General features: G+C 47.2%; 1 protein-coding gene across 4 annotated transcripts in view; it reads left to right on the top strand.

Moving 5' to 3' along the window:
• The window catches only part of LOC141166296 (uncharacterized), a 125,896-nt gene that overhangs the window by 79,878 nt on the left and 28,194 nt on the right, over positions 1 to 17,824 (top strand). The gene's annotated exons all lie outside the window — the stretch shown is intronic.

The following is a 17,824-nucleotide window of genomic DNA, read 5'->3' as shown; positions in this document are numbered from 1 at the left end:
ATATTTCTCTATCTCATCCTTTTATAATTTTTAATGTTACAACAATATTTATAAGTATTCAGATATTTAAATTAAAAAACATAAGAAAGATAAGAAAGAATAATTCTTGCCCGGTATAAACCAAACCTTCTTATTAACTTCTGATTATTCTCAGAGTCCCCCTAAGTTCTTCAATAATGATGTATATCTAAACGCCTCTATTCACTGAGAGATTTCCGTTTGTGTATAATTATGTTCAATAAAAGTTCTCCATTTTTTGAAGAAGCTTTCTGTTGTTTTTTCCTTATATTTTTCTGTTTCAATTTTATCATATAACATCAGCGCCTTTAATGTATTTATAATTTCTGACAGTTTTTCTAGCCAATGTCTTAGAATACATTTTTTAACTACCAAAAGCACTAAATGAATTATGTTGAGTATAAATTTATTTTCTAAATTGTCTCATGTATTCGAAATAATAACCTGAAAAAGGCAGGATTGTGGAGTTTTGGGAATACTTATTTTCCGAATTTTGTTTATATATGAAATAGAATCATCCCAAACTTTCGTATTTGTGGGCAATCCCATATACCATGCAATAAGTCTGCTTATGGAGGTTACATTTTGGACAGTGTCTTAAGCAGTAAGCAGGGGCATTTTGGTAAGAGAGATTAAATGCGTATATCGCATTGTGTATCAACTTATATTGCATTTCTCTCCATTGCACATTATTCATTACTTTCTTTATTTTAACCCAACCTGTTAATACACTGCTCAAAAAAATAAAGGGAACACGCAAATAACACATCCTAGATCTGAATGAATGAAATATTCTCATTGAATACTTTGTTCTGTACAAAGTTGAATGTGCTGACAACAAAATCACACAAAAATCATCAATGGAAATCAAATTTATTAACCAATGGAGGCCTGGATTTGGAGTCACCCCCAAAATTAAAGTGGAAAAACACAACACAGGCTGATCCAACTTTGATGTAATGTCCTTAAAACAAGTCAAAATGAGGCTCAGTGTTGTGTGTGGCCTCCACGTGCCTGTATGACCTCCCTACAGCGCCTGGGCATGCTCCTGATGAAGTTGCGGATGGTCTCCTGTGGGATCTCCTCCCAGACCTGGACTAAAGCATCCGCCAACTCCTGGACAGTCTGTGGTTGGTGGATGGAGCGAGACATGATGTCCCAGATGTGCTCAATCGGATTCAGGTCTGGGGAATGGGCGGGCCAGTCCATAGCTTCAATGCCTTCATCTTGAAGGAACTGCTGACACACTCCAGCCACATGAGGTCTGGCATTGTCCTGCATTAGGACAATGGGCCAACCACACCAGCATATGGTCTCACAAGGGGTCTGAGGATCTCATCTCGGTACCTAATGGCAGTCAGGCTACCTCTGGCGAGCACATGGAGGGCTGTGCAGCCCTCCAAAGAAATGCCACCCCACACCATTACTGACCCACTACCAAACCGGTCATGCTGAATGATGTTGCAGGCAGCAGATCGCTCTCCACGGCGTCTCCAGACTCGGTCACGTCTGTCACATGTGCTCAGTGTGAACCTGCTTTCATTTGTGAAGAGCACAGGGCGCCAGTGGCAATTTTGCCAATCCTGGTGTTCTGTGGCAAATGCCAAGCGTCCTGCACAGTGTTGGGCTGTGAGCACAACCCCCATCTGTGGATTTCGGGCCCTCATACCACCCTCATGGAGTCAGTTTCTAACCATTTGTGCAGACACATGCACATTTGTGGCCTGCTAGAGGTCATTTTGCAGGGCTCTGGCAGTGCTCCTCCTGTTCCTGCTGGGTTGTTGCCCTCCTATGGCCCCTTTAACGTCTCCTCGTGTACTGGCCTGTCTCCTGGTAGCGCCTCCAGCCTCTGGACACTACGTTGACAGACACAGCAAATCTTCTTGCCACAGCTTGCATTAATGTGCCATCCTGGATGCGCTGCACTACCTGAGCAACTTCTGTGGGTTGTAGAGTCCGTCTCATGCTACCACGAGTGTGAAAGCCACAACCAACATTCAAAAGTGACCAAAACATCTGCCAGAAAGCATTGGTACTGAGATGTGGTCTGTGGTCCCCACCTGCTGAACCACTCCTTTGTTGAGGGTGTCTTGATAATTGCCAATAATTTCCATCTATTGTCTATTCCATTTGCACAACAGCATGTGAAATTGATTGTCAATCAGTGTTGCTTCCTAAGTGGACAGTTTGATTTCACATACGTTTGATTTACTTGGAGTTATATTCTGTTGTTTAAGTGTTCCCTTTATTTTTTTGAGCAGTGTATTTTATCTGATGATTTGGATCTTTAATTACCTTATTCCAGCTAGAAAACATATCTGCTGCCCACGTGAGCCGTGTATTATTACGTAGACGTCAGTAAATAGTTAACAAAGAATCAAATCTGGAACCTGTTCCCATTAGTATATCAAAATTGCCGTTTTTATCGACTTTTCCTAAATCTGTTAACAAAAAGTTGTAGTGACTGGTTACCTGTAGGTATTATAGATATTGGTGGCCTCCCATGTTATGTTAAGAACGAAATTCCCACCAGCTTAACATTCTCCCTTCCTCAATTTTTAATAGGTCTTCCAACGTCTGAATTCCCTTTTGTCTCCACTGCTCAAATGATTTATTCTGGGTCCCTTGTATAAAATTAGGGTCATCCCATAACCGGATATATTTGGATACACTGTACAGGAGCTTGTATAATTTTCTACTGGCTCTCCAAGAACCTATAGTATCTTTTTAAGGGGTTGTGCGGTACTTTAGATCAGAGGTCCCCAACCGCCGGTCCGCGGACCAGGACCGGGCCGTTGGGGTTTTTCAGCCGGTCCGCGGCGCCGCTGACAGCTAGCTCCGCGGCCCTGCGCCTGGTCAGAGCTCGCTCTGTGTGGATTTATAATGTTTTCTGCCATAGCCGTGACAGCTCGCAGCTCCCGGCAGAGAACATTATGCAGGACGGGGTGGGGCGTCGGGCGGGTCTTAGTGACGCAGCCCTCCACAGCACAGCATGGTACCTGTTGTACGTCACGGGGCGGGTCTTAGTGACGCGGCCCTCCTGCACAGCATGGTGTGTTCCTGACGGGGTGGGGCGGCAGGCTCTCCTCACTGACACGCCCCCGGCAGAACATGTTATGTGGGGCGTGCTGGGGCAGCAGACTAGCTTCAGTGACGCGGCTCCCGGTACCGGTGTTCAGTGTGTAGCGCTGCTAAGCAGCAGCGCTGTATACACTGACGCTCAATGTACAATGCTGCTACTTAGCAGCGCTGTACACCGAGGTCCCGCCAGCATCCTCCCCATACAGCTCCACCCCTCCATAACCCCACCCCCATATGACCAAAGCCCCGCCCCCACCCCCACCGGGCCATGGAAAACTGGTCTTGCTTAAAGCCGGTCCCTGGTGCAAAAAAGGTTGGGGACCTCTGCTTTAGATTACCCCCCCATGTATACCCCCCAGGTCCCTAAGACGTTTTGTAAATACCTTCTGCTGTTGATAATGCCTGTGAGCGGCGCTATCGGTGGCCGCTCACAGGCATCACGTGATCCCCGGCTACAGCCGGCTCTGACATCCGCTGATGTCACGACAAGTGCTGGCAGCAGCCGGGAATCACGATCTTCCTGGTTCCAGGTGGATGCCAGGCTGTGGGCGGGGTTATCCCGCATGTCACACCCAGCATCCACCGCGCGCTCTGCCTCTCCCCATTCATTGAGAAAGCGCACGGTGGATGGCGGGTGTGACGCGGGGGGTAACCCCACCCACAACCCAGCAGCCACCGCGGGGACCCCAGCGCTGAGTCACGCCTCACTTGTCGTTACATCGGCACTAGGGTCACGTGATGCCTGTGAGAGGCCCGCGATAGCACCGCTCACAGGCATTATCAACAGCAGAAGGTATTTACAAAAAGTCTTAGGGACCTGGAGGGGATACATGGGAGGGTAATCTAAAGCACCGCACAACCCCTTTAATACACTACCTAGTTTCACATCTGCTATAATTTTTTCCTGTTGTCAGGTGTAATAGTGCTCTTAAGTTATAAGGTGCGGCTAGTTCATTCTTTAATGATATACTGGAAAAATAGCTCATCCCTTTGATCCAGTCTCTGATAAGCCTAGTCAGGGCGGCTAAATTATATGTTCTAATATGAATCCCTCCATCTGATCTCTTCAAAGTCACCTTATTGTAAGATATTCTTGGTCTTTCACCTTGCCAGATGAATTTTACAAAGGCAGACTGTAGTTTTTTTTTACGTCTTTCGGCATTAAAGGAATTGTTTGCCAAGGATATATTATCTGAGATATACTGTATATACAGTACAGACCAAAAGTTTGGACACACCTTTTCATTTAAAGAAATTTCTGTATTTTCATGGCTATGAAAATTGTACATTCACACTGAAGGCATCAAAACTATGAATTAACACATGTGGAATTATATACTTAACAAAAAAGTGTGAAACAACTGAAAATATGTCTTATATTCTAGGTTCTTCAAAGTAGCCACCTTTTGCTTTGATGACTGCTTTGCACACTCTTGGCATTCTCTTGATGAGCTTCAAGAGGTAGTCTCCGGAAATGGTCTTCCAACAATCTTGAAAGAGTTCCCAGAGATGCTTAGCACTTGTTGGCCCTTTTGCCTTCACTCTGCGGTCCAGCTCACCCCAAACCATCTCGATTGGGTTCAGGTCTGGTGACTGTGGAGGCCAGGTCATCTGGCGTAGCACCCCATCACTCTCCTTCTTGGCCAAATAGCGCTTACACAGCCTGGAGGTGTGTTTGGGGTCATTGTCCTAATGAAAAATAAATGATGGTCCAACTAAACGCAAACCGGATGGAATAGCATGCCGCTGCAAGATGCTGTGGTAGCCATGCTGGTTCAGTATGCCTTCAATTTTGAATAAATCCCCAATAGTGTCACCAGCAAAGCACCCCCACACCATCACACCTCCTCCTCCATGCTTCACGGTGGGAACCAGGCATGTAGAGTTCATCTGTTCACCTATTCTGCGTCGCACAAAGACACGGTGGTTGAAACCAAAGATCTCAAATTTGGACTCATCAGACAAAAGCACAGATTTCCACTGGTCTAATGTCCATTCCTTGTATTCTTTAGCCCAAACAAGTCTCTTCTGCTTGTTGCCTGTCCTTAGGAGTGGTTTCCTAGCAGCTATTTTACCATGAAGGCCTGCTGCACAAAGTCTCCTCTTAACAGTTGTTGTAGAGATGTGTCTGCTGCTAGAACTCTGTGTGGCATTGACCAGGTCTCTAATCTGAGCTGCTGTTAACCTGTGATTTCTGAGGCTGGTGACTCAGATAAACTTATCCTCAGAAGCCGAGCTGACTCTTGGTCTTCCTTTCCTGGGGCGGTCCTCATGTGAGCCAGTTTCTTTGAAGCGCTTGATGATTTTTGCAACTGCACTTGGGGACACTTTCAAAGTTTTCCCAATTTTTCAGACTGACTGACCTTCATTTCTTAAAGTAATGATGGCCACTCGTTTTTCTTTACTTTGCTGCTTTTTTCTTGCCATAATACAAATTCTAACAGTCTATTCACTAGGACTATCAGCTGTGTATCCACCAGACTTCTGCACAACACAACTGATGGTCCCAACCCTATTTATAAGGCAAGAAATCCCACATATTAAACCTGACAGGGCACACCTGTGAAGTGAAAACCATTTCTGGTGACTACCTCTTGAAGCTCATCAAGAGAATGCCAAGAGTGTGCAAAGCAGTCATCAAAGCAAAAGGTGGCTACTTTGAAGAACCTAGAATATAAGACATATTTTCAGTTGTTTCACACTTTTTTGTTAAGTATATAATTCCACATGTGTTAATTCATAGTTTTGATGCCTTAAGTGTGAATGTACAATTTTCATAGTCATGAAAATACAGAAAAATCTTTAAATGAGAAGGTGTGTCCAAACTTTTGGTCTGTACTGTACATATTAAAAGACTGACCATCACTTCCAAACAGAAAATGGGTGTGAACAGGTGCAAGCTAAGAGTAGCCACCTCCACATTTAACTAATAAATAAAGCTGCACTCTAACGCTATAGCATGCAAACATGAAATGTATGAAATTGTAATTGCATTACTGCACTAGAAAATAGATTAAGGCTATGTGCCCACGATGCAGAAATGCTCAGGATTTTTTCCTGAGCGTTTCTGCATCTCCCTGGCAGAAAAAAATGCATGCGGATTGTACATACGTTTTCCTGCCATGGACATGCGGATGTGAAGCGTTCTTCACATGCATTTCCGCATGCGGGTTGACAAGCGCTTTCCAAGCGATTTTAGCATCACTTGGAAAGTGCTTGACAACTTGATCACACTATATAAATCCATGCAAAAGGCATGGATTTATATAGTGTGACAGAGAGAATGTCAAAAAATAAAAAAAATAAATATATACTTACCCTCCGATGGCCCGCGCTGTCTTGCTTCGCTCGGTCCCGGCTGCCGGCAGCGGTACACTGAAGTACCTGCCGACGTCAGCGTCGCGTGACCCGTCACATGACTCTGACGTCAGTGCAGGTCCTTCATTCCATCGCGAAGTGCCGGGAAGCAAGGAGGAGCGCAGCGCGGGCCGCCAGAAGGTAAGTATACATTTATTTTTTATTTTATTCTTTTTTTACAGCTTTTTTAATGGTACCTGGGTGTGGATTAGACTCTCCTCTCCTCCACACCCGGGTACCATCCGCACATTAGAACGTGCCAATTACGCAAGTACAGATGCAGTCTTGCGGAATTGGCGCGTTCTAATGCAAGTCAATGGTGGCGAAAACGTAGCACTTCCGCAAAATAATTGGTAGTGCTGCGGAAGGTAGGTAGGATCCTTTGGCTAGTCTTAGCTTGGAATAGAGAGCTGTCAGATAGCTTATAAAAACATATTTGATCCCAGATTTGTCTAAAGCTATTTCTAGCCATTTTCAATTGACATTATCGAAGGCCTTTTCTGCATTTAAGTCAAGTAACTCTGAGTTTCCTTCAACTAGTCATACTCGCCTTATCCCATCTTGAATTTCCAGAACAATTCTAATATTAAAAACTGCTGCTTTATTTTTGACAAATCCTATGTGGTGAGGGCCTATGAGAGAGGGCAGTATCATTGCCAGTCGATCTGCCAAAATTTTAGACAGTATTTGATGTATTGGTTGATCAAGGAGATAGGCCTATAAGAGCTTGGGTCTGTGGTATCCTTTCCTTGTTTATGGGGTACTTTAACATAGGCCATATTTCCGGATTCTAGGAGAGTTTTGTTATGTAGAGTGTGGTTGAATACTTTCCCTAAAGTTTGTGTGATATCTTCATTTAATCGCTTGTAAAATTCCCCTGTAAAGCCCCCGTCTCACATAGCGAGATCGCTAGCGAGATCACTGCTGTGTCACGGTTTTGGTGACGCAACAGCGACCTCACCAGCGATGTCGCTATGTGTGACACTTTGCAGCGATCAGGCCCCTGTTGTGAGGTCGCTGATCGCTGCAAAGTGTCCTGGACCATTTTTTGGTCGTTGCCCTCCCGCTGGTTAGCACACATCGCTGTGTGTGACCAGCGGGAGCAGTGATCAGGCTGGTAACCATGATAAACATCGGGTTACTAGGGGCACACGCGCACCTAGTAACCCGTTGTTTATCATGGTTACGAGCCTGCTAAAGTGAGCGGTAACCTTCCGCTCACCATAGCAGAGTGGTAACCATGATAAACAATGGGTTACTAGGTGAGCGTGTGCCCCTAGTAACCCGATGTTTATCATGGTTACGAGCCTGCTAAAGTGAGCGGTAACCTCCCACTCACTGTAGCAGAGTGGTAACCATGTTAAACAACGGGTTACTAGGTGCGCATGTGTTTGACAGCTGACCAGCGACCACATAGCGACGCAGCAATATCCCTGACAGGTCGTATCGTTGTCGGGATCATTGCAGCGTCGCTAAGTGTGACGGGACCTTAAGACTGACGTCACTGCTTTCTGGGTCTTCTATCCTTGGATTACGATATCGGAGAGAATGAGACACAGGACAGGATGTATGTGTCAAACAAGCTCTAACTTTATTACAAAGCATAGGGTTTATATACACCCTGAAGGCAGGAAACGGATTTACCATATATGGTCCGATTATACAATTTAGCACACAAAGACTGGTTTCTGTTCTCGTAATGTCTATGCTTGTGTTGAAACATTCATTCGGACACATTTAATTAGACACATTTAATCAGATACATTCTGATGACTAGCAAGGACACGTTAGTCTCTATTGATACAAGGAAGGAACATTTAACTGTTGTTTTGACCTAAAGTAACTGTCAGACTTATATAGCATAGATGGGGCCTTTAAACTTGAGGGACCTCATCTTCTGCTATAACATTCCGTCCTTTTGTTCCTTCATTTATCAATATGAATTTCTATATTTTTTTCTAGTACAACGCTGAATACACATTAGAAAAAACTTAAAAACCAAATAAACCGCAAGACACATTAGCAAAACCTGAAAAAATAGCTTGCACTATACCAGCCAACCACCCACCGATACCTTTAAACCAATTAACGGGATTTAGAAAGGTTTTAAAATAGACATTATTCACCCAATTAGAAGTGTGTAGATATCTTTCCAACAGGGAAGGTTTAAAGGCATCACTGCTTCCTGAAGTGGCATTAAAACTTATTTTTAATCCTTGTTCAGGTATTTTCCCTAGATCAATAATTTTTGTTTTGTTACGAGGTACCCACTCCCCTCCTTTAAATGTTATATACAACCTGGGAATTATTTGACCCGTCAGGTTCCCTTGCCACCAGGGAAATTTTGTCCACCCTACTACGGGAATCCCAACAGTGGTATTCCACAATCTCTGTGTGGCATTATTGGCCCAAGTATCTGAACAGTTCACCCAAAAGTTTATCTCTTCCCATGAGACTGGAACAGCGAGAAAGGGTATGCTAGTGGACGTCACAGGGGCATGTGTACATATCCAACAATTAGCAATAGTCTGGTTTTGCTCCTTTAGTCCATCGATTAGAGCAAGATGGTGTTTAATGAATCTATTGTCGCCTCCATCTGTAGTGCCCAACGTAGTCCATGCACCTGTGGTCACAAGGATGCAGGTAAGTATAAACAATGTCTTCATTCTTTGTCCGCTGGTTCTCCTAGTATCTTTTTGCAATTGGGCGCGTGGATCCAGGCCTCTTTTCCCTCTAGCTTAACAGCTGTGCTTGTGGTCAGCAGAACTTGAAAGGGTCCGTCAAACCGTGGATCTAGGCTTTTCCTCACGTGTCTTTTTATAACCACCCAGTCTCCAGGTTGCTGCGTATGGCTGCTGGAGTCTTGATCTGGATCTGGAAGAGAACTAAAGACATTATCATGTATTTGCTTAATCTTTTTGTGTAAAGCCCTCACTTAGGAACTTAGCACATGCTTATTCATTTCTAATGCTTGCGGATAGAAACACCCTAGGCTGGGTACGTTGCCAAACAATATCTCACATGGAGAGAGTCCAGTCTTTTTATTGGGCGTATATCTTACTGAAAACAGAGCAAGTGGCAAACAATCCGGCCATGGTTTTCCTGTTTCAGCCATGGCTTTCTGAATTTTTTATTTCAATGTCCCATTCAGTCTTTCCACTTTACCACTACTTTGCGGGTGATATGGGGTGTGGAATGCTTGTTGAATTCCTAGAGCTGACATGACTTCATTCATTATTTCACCTGTGAAGTGTGTACCTCTGTCACTCTCAATTATTTCTGGTACCCCATACCTGCAGACCACCTCCGCAAGCAGTTTCTTTGCGGTTGCCGCAGCCGTGGCTTTGGCAATCGGGAAAGCCTCTGGCCATCCTGAGAACAAATCAATAGAGACCAACACATATTCCCATGATCCTGACTTTGGCAGCTGAATATAATCAATTTGCAGTCTCTGGAATGGATAGAGGGCCGGGGGATGTGTTTGGGTGGTGTTTTAACTACTCTACCCTGATTATGTGTAGCATATATCATGCACCCTTTTATTAGTTGTTCAATACAGGTGGAGAATCGTGGTGCCACCCAATATTTTTGCATCACATTCATCACAGCCGTTTTAGATTGGTGTACCGGTCCATGCAGCATCTGGGCAGCCGCTGGGTACAGTGCCCTTGGAAGGCATCGTCGTGTCTCTTTCCCCCATACCCCATTTGCTTCATTCAGGCATGCACCTTCCTTTAACCACTTATCAACCTTCTCCTTTTGAGCCTGAGCCTGCATTTGGGATAAGATGTCCTCCGACACAAAGGGGTTTTTAGGGGCACTTAACTGACGTACTGTTGGCCCTTGTTGCGGCTTACAGGCTGCTGTTTTTGCTGCTGCATCTGCCATCGCGTTTCCTCTACTCACCTGGTCGGTGCGTCTGGTATGTGCTCTTACCTTTATGACAGCTACTTTTTTGGGTAGTTGTAGTGCATCAATTAACTGCTGGACCGCATCAGCATTCTTTATGGGGTGTCCTGCTGCCGTCAGGAAACCTCTTGACTTCCATATGGGACCAAAATCATGCGATATACCGAATGCGTACCTAGAATCCGTGTAAATGTTAACAATACTACCTTCTGCTAGTTTACAGGCCTCAGTTAGGGCCCTAAGTTCGGCCTCTTGAGCCGATTGGTGTGGGAGCATTGGTTCTGCCTTGATTACTGCATTGAGGGAGACAACTGCATATCCAGTATGGAATGTACCCGAGTCGTCCTGATGACGGGATCCATCTACAAAAAATTCAAAATCTGCATTTTCTTATTCATGTTCAAATACAGTAGGTAAACCTGCCGTTTCTTGTGCCATCATTTGTACACAGTCATGAGGAACTTCCTCTCTTGGATCTTCCTTAAAAAGCACAGTACCTGACCCCTCCTTTAGATCCGAGAGAGGTAACAAAGTTGCTGGGTTCAAAGTAGTACACCTCTGTAAAGAAACATTGGGAGGCATTAACAGTGCACATTGTAACCTGAGATGACGTGCTGCTGAGAGGTGAGCGGGTTGCACTTGGTTCAATATAGTGTAGACATCATGAGGTGTGAGAACGGTGAGCGGGTGGTCAAGAACAATGTCTGCGGATTTATGGAGTAAAAGTCCGACAGCATGCAGAGCACATACGCAGGATGGTGCACCTCTGGCTACCGCATCTAATCTGCCACTAAAGTAGGCAACAGATCTCTGATTATCACCGTGTGTTTGAGTTAAAACTCCTGCTGCATGTCCAGCTTGTTCATGAAGGTACAGAGTAAATGGGAGCTCATAATTAGGGGTACCCAAAGCTGGAGCGGCCAAAATACGTTTTTTTAAGAGAATAAAAACAGTCTATTGCCTCTGATGTTAGTACAAAAGGTGTTGGGGTAAGACAGTCATAAAGGGGCTGCATCAAAACAGAGACGGCATGAATCCACTGTCTGCAATAGGAAACAAGTCCAAGAAAAGTTCTGAGGGCTGCAACATTGTTAGGGACGGTGAATGCCTGTACTGCTTGTTTGCGTGCATTTGTTAAATGACGGGCTCCTGGTGTAATGCAATGTCCCAAAAAGGTGACTGAAGATTTACAAAACTGAAGCTTATCTTTTGAAGCCTTGCAGCCAGCGTGAGAGAGAAACAACATAAGCGATATAGTTGCGTTATGACATTGTTTCCTGGAGGGGGCACAAATGAGCAGGTCATCGACATATTGCAGAACAACGATATGTGGTTCAGACCATCCCTCCAGTATTTCCTGCAGACTTGCAGTGTACATTGTGGGTGAATTCTGGGCACCCTGTGGCAACACTGTCCATGTATATTGACTGCCCTGGAACGTGAAGGCAAACAGGTACTGGCAGTCAGGATGTAATGGTACACTGAAAAATGCATTTGCCAAATCGACCACTGAAAAACAAAGAGAGTTAGAAGGTATCTGTGACAGAAGAGTATGCGGGTTGGGCACAACTGGTGTTAGAAGTTCTGTGGCTTTGTTAACCAACCGGAGGTCATGGACCATTCTATATGCGGCTGGTTGTCCTGGCACGCTCTTTTTCTTTACTGGGAACAGGGGAGTGTTGCAAGGGGACTGGGTTTTGACTAGGACTCCCCTGTGTAGTAATTTTTGGACTTGCTGGGCTATGGCATTCTCCTGAGCCGAGCTAAGGGGATACTGCCTCTGTTGGGGTAAGATTGCTCCTGGTTTTAATTTCACCATTACTGGTTGAACTCTTAACCTACCGACATCTGTTTTGTCTGAGGCCCAAAAGTCATGTGGCACAGCATGCTCCAATATCGGGGGAAACTCATTTTTCTCTTCTATTCCTGCAATATCTAGCGACATAATTTTGCAAAGGGTACTTGGTTTTAAACCTGGGGTCATGCTGACAATGCCATCGGGATGATATTCAATATGTGCTTGTAATTGGGACAACACATCATTTCCCAAAAGATTACATTGGCCTCGGGGCGATACCATGAGCTGGCTATGTACAGTAGCTCCTTGAATTTGCAGGGGAATTCTCTTGGTGACAGGGAGCAGGACAGACGGGGAATTGAAGGGGGTGGCAATGACATGATGTGAAAAATCAGTGTCAGTGTATGGCCAATCACCTTGCGTAATTACTGAATTGTCGGCCCCCGTATCTACTTGGAAATCGATTTCATGTCCCCCTGGTAGGTTCACCTGCACTATACTACTGGGAGTTGGGGGTAAGGAGATGAGGGGGTTCATGTGCAAGCTACCCTTATCTTATGGGGGTGTTGTTTGGTCGGCTGGAGGACCCGTACTCTGAGCATTTGGATACAGGTTGGTCCTACAGTCCTTTCTAAAATGTCCTGGCATTTTACATCCGTAACATAGTCTCTGTCCCCCTCCTGCAGTCCGTCCTTTGTCTCTGTTGTTTCTAGGGGTAGTCTCTACTATGTGTACTCTGGCAGCTCTCTTTGCCTGCGCTATGTCATGCTGTGCTCCCTGGGCTATTCTAGCCAAATCCTCTACTTTCACTGATCTCCAGTCTGGTCTACTTGCTTTTACCTTCTCTGCCATCTCCTTCTTTAGTCCATTCATGAAAGCACTTGCTAATACCCTCTCACTAGTCTTATTTTCGGGAATAAATCCCATTTCTGACCAAGTTCTCCTTAATGCCCAAAAGTAATCTTTGGGGTCTTCTTCCTTACCTTAAACCCGGTATTCTAGTGTAACCTGCCTCTCTGCCTGTCTGTCTTTACATGCCTTTACCAATGCTGTTGCGAATAGGACTCCATGGTCTATACATTAACATTGTACGGGCTTCTTGACCTGGAACAACTGCGTCCCCTACTGCTGCTGCTGCTGCTACTGCTCCCGGTGCACCTGGCACAACTACCGTTCTCATTGGGAATAGACTAGCTGGGTGGGGTCTCGGTCCTCCGCATGTCACACTGTCTACTGTCAAGGGGTTCTGCTGTCCACATCTGGGGCAAACCCAGCAATTGGGTTCCTGGGAATTCTGGTACTGGGGTGGGGGTGACGTCGGGGGCAGATAGGGAGAAAAATCTGTCATTCCGGTTTTTGTCAGTCTGTAACATCCGTCTCCTAGTTCTTCAATCTTTCCTTCAAAATGAGCGCATGCATTCATCCATACATCCACTGTCTTCAACAGACCCTTATCTTTCAGCCATCCATGATAGGAGTTAAAGAAGGATTTCCATTTCTCTCCGTTCATCTCTCCATTTTCATTCATTCCCGCCTTACACAATATTTTGTCAATTCCAATCAGTGCCTGTTTCCCTTCTCTGCGTACTACTAAGTCTTTGGCAGTAATGCCTTCTTTGGCATTTTGGTTCCCCATTCTTTCGGGTCTCCTCACTTAGAGTAGACTCCTCAGTCACTTAGACAATGGGCCACAAAGGTTTCTGAACCACACCACTACTTGCCCTCCAGGACTTATACGCCAACCAGAAAAACAGACCAAAAACACCGATCCCGAGACACACCCACAACACAATCATCGGATCCATACTTTCATTCTTAAGTTTTTCCAAAGGATAGAAGGCAGGACTGACAATTTATCTGAGGGGATTCTACTGGTTCAAAGGGACCTGAGCCAGACAACAATCTGTGAATTACCTGGGAGCCGACCGCTCGGGGGTGAGGGAGTCTCTTCTATGTAGTGATATAATTTAGGTAGAATATAACAGTTATTCTTACCTCAGCGCTGTATATATCACCAACAGAGAGCTTCGCTCGTCCCACGTCTCGGACCGGTCGAGCACCCCTGGGTAGATTAACTCAGGTCCCTGTTCGGGCGCCAGCTGACATCACTGCTTTCTGGGTCTTCTATCCTTGGATTACAATATCGGAGAGAATGAGACACAGGAAAGGATGTGTAACGGGTCTGGGAGGCGGAACCTCTGAGCTACTATACAAGGGGGCGGTCCTTGTAAGGGAGCGGGTGGCGACCAGGCAGGCAGTCACAGCAGGTGACCGGGACAGTCTCTGAAAGAACAGGCAGATGGTCACGGCAAGTGACCGGGGCAGTCTCTGGGTAAAGGGTTGGTACGACCTGTGGCGGCTGATGGTAGACTTGAGCTCCCAGGTGAGCAGGCGAGAGTCTCTGGATAAACGGGTGGTCACAGCATGTGACGGCGGAGCCTCCAAGAAGACCAACAGACAGGCGGCAGATGAGCGCTCCCAGGTGAGCGGGCGAGAGTCTCTGGATAAGCGGGTGGTCACAGCACGTGACGGCAGAGCCTCCAGGTAGGCTAGCGGACAGGCAGCAGATGAGCGCTCCCAGGTGAGCGGACAGGAGTCACTGGACAGGCAGGTGGTCACAGCACGTGACGGCGGAGCCTCCAGGTAGGCTAGCAGACAGGTAGCAGATGTGCGCTCCCAGGTGAGCGGGCAAGCTGGTCCATAGACAGACTGACAGGAGTTGGAAGGAAGACCGTCGGACCTCAGGCAAGCAGGCAGGTAGCTGAAGTGCGCTCCCAGGTGAGCGGGCAAGCTGGTCCTTAGACAGACTGACAGGAGTTGGAAGGCAGACCGTCGGACCTCAGGCTAGCAGGCAGGTAGCGGAATATCAGGCAGGAAAGACAGCAAGCTGGCAGGAATCTGGCAGGTATCTGGCAGGTAACTGGCAACGGGACCTGAGGGCTGAAGCAGAGTAGTGAACAGTGCAACAACATTGCTCGGGCACCTCCATTTTGGAGGAGGTGCCTTATATATGGTAAAGTCCTCCGGCCATTGGCCGGGGACTCCTTAGGACGGCGCGCGCGGCCCCTTTAAGAGGGAGGGAGGGCGCGCGCGCGCGCCCTAAGCACAGTGGCCGGGAAGGAGCGCGCGCTGCCAGCAGAGCGGGAGAGGGACGCCGGGCACGGAGCAGAGCGGTGAGGGGAACAGCGTCCCTGCCTAGCAGAGGGCAGGGACGCCGGCACTACAGTACCCCCTCCTTTTTTAGGCCAGATAGAAATTTAGCTAGGATGAGAGGGGCATGGATGTTCTCCCGGGGCTCCCACGTTCTCTCCTCAGGACCAAACCCCTTCCAATCTACCAGAAAAAAGGTCTTTCCTCTTACCCTTTTGGTGGCAAGAATGTTCTCTACCTCAAACTCGTCCTCAGCAGAAACCGGAGCAGGAGGCGTACCTGTAGACTTGGAAAAAGAGTTAAGCACCACGGGTTTGAGGAGAGATACATGGAAGGAGTTAGGGATCCGTAAGTTGGCCGGGAGTTTCAATTTATAGGCCACCGGGTTGATCTGACTGATGACCTCCAGAGGACCGATGAACCGAGGCCCTAACTTGTAAGAAGGTATCTTGAGTCGAACATATTTAGATGAGAGCCAGACTTTATCTCCTGGACGAAATTGTGGAGGATCCAGGCGTTTTTTGTCAGCGTGTCTTTTCATACGCTCGGATGACAGGAGGAGTGCGGACCGGGTACTCTCCCATATGGAGGAAAATTTGCTAACGAGAGATTCCGCAGCCGGGTTGTCCACAGAGGTGGAGACAGGAAAAGGAATCCGAGGATGCTGACCAAAGACTACAAAAAACGGGGATTTGGAGGAGGATTCGCTCTCGTGATTATTATAAGAGAACTCGACCCATGGTAGGAGATCCACCCAGTCAGAATGGTGGGCATTAACGAAGTGCCGGAGGTAACTGGTCAGGTTCTGATTGATCCGCTCCACTTGACCATTGGACTGTGGGTGGTAAGCGGAAGAGAAGTCCAGGGTGACGTCTAGTAGTTTACAAGTGGCTCTCCAGAAACGTGAGGTGAACTGTACCCCACGATCCGACACGATGTGGAGGGGCAGGCCATGAAGACGGAAGATGTGGCGGATAAAGTCTTTAGCCAGCTCGGGTGCAGACGGAAGGCCTGGCAGGGGAATAAAGTGAGCCATCTTGGAAAAGCGGTCAGCGACCACCCAAATGACCGTACAACCGGCAGAGACGGGGAGATCAGTTATAAAGTCCATTGCTATATGCTGCCAGGGGGCAGCAGGTACAGGAAGCGGAAGGAGGCGTCCGGCTGGCAGATGTCTCGGGACTTTGTTGCGGGCGCAGGACACACAGGCAGAAACAAAGTCTATTATGTCCTTGTGCAGGGTAGGCCACCAATAGTGCCGGGCAATAAGCTGGAGGGTCTTTTTCTGACCGGCGTGGCCAGCTAGTTTAGACGAATGGCCCCAGTGTAGGATCTTCTCCCGATCAGGTACTGAAACAAACGTCTTACCGGGAGGGAGACGATTTAGACTCACGGGAGCCACCTGCATTACTCTGGCGGGATCGATGATATGTTTAGGTTCTTCCTCGAGATCGGACACCAGAAAGGATCGGGACAAGGCGTCTGCTTTGACGTTTTTGTCAGCCGGGCGAAAATGAAGAACAAAATCAAAGCGAGCAAAAAACAAGGACCACCGGGCTTGGCGCGGGTTAAGTCTCTGGGCATGCTGGAGGTAAGCCAAGTTCTTGTGGTCAGTGTAAATTATTACCGGATGAAGAGCCCCCTCGAGTAGGTAACGCCACTCCTCCAACGCCAGCTTGATGGCCAATAACTCTCGGTCTCCTATGGAATAGTTGCGCTCAGAAGAGGAGAAGAGTTTGGAGAAGAAGCCACAAGTTACCATTCTCCCGGAAGATGATTTTTGAGTAAGTACCGCTCCGGCTCCAGAGGAGGAGGCGTCAACCTCCAGGAAGAACTGCTTGTTGCCGTCCGGGCGATGCAGCACCGGGGCGGAAGAGAAGGCCTGTTTTAGGGAAAGAAAGGCCTCCTCTGCTTCGGGCGGCCACTCTTTGGGATTAGTACCCTTACGGGTGAGCGCGGAAATTGGGGCAGTCCGGGAAGAGAAGTGCGGGATGAAGAGGCGGTAATAGTTGGCGAAGCCCAGGAACCGTTGAATAGCCTTCAACCCCTCTGGTCGGGGCCATTTCTCGATGGCAGACAGTTTCTCAGGATCCATTTGTAGGCCGGTCTGAGAGATAATGTAGCCCAGAAACGGAAGCGAGGTCTGCTCAAAGAGGCACTTCTCATATTTAGCGTAGAGATGGTTCTGCCTGAGCCTGAGCAGGACCTGACGAACATCCCTCCGGTGAGTCTGGAGATCCGGAGAGAAGACCAAGATGTCGTCCAGGTACACCACTACGCAGGAGTAGAGAAGGTCCCGGAAGATGTCATTGACCAACTCTTGAAAGACGGCAGGAGCATTACAGAGGCCAAAGGGCATTACCAGATATTCATAGTGGCCGTCCCGGGTGTTGAATGCCGTCTTCCATTCATCCCCCTGACGGATACGAACCAGGTTGTACGCCCCACGGAGGTCCAGTTTGGTGAAGATTCTAGCCCCCCTCAGACGATCAAATAACTCCGGAATGAGCG

Source organism: Phyllobates terribilis, unplaced genomic scaffold (assembly GCF_046119375.1).
Source record: "Phyllobates terribilis strain yellow unplaced genomic scaffold, ASM4611937v1 Scaffold_11__3_contigs__length_659146591, whole genome shotgun sequence".
Lineage (NCBI taxonomy): Eukaryota > Metazoa > Chordata > Amphibia > Anura > Dendrobatidae > Phyllobates > Phyllobates terribilis.
The sequence above is the reverse complement of the archived record's forward strand: the minus strand, read 5'-3'. Positions and strand labels throughout refer to the sequence as shown.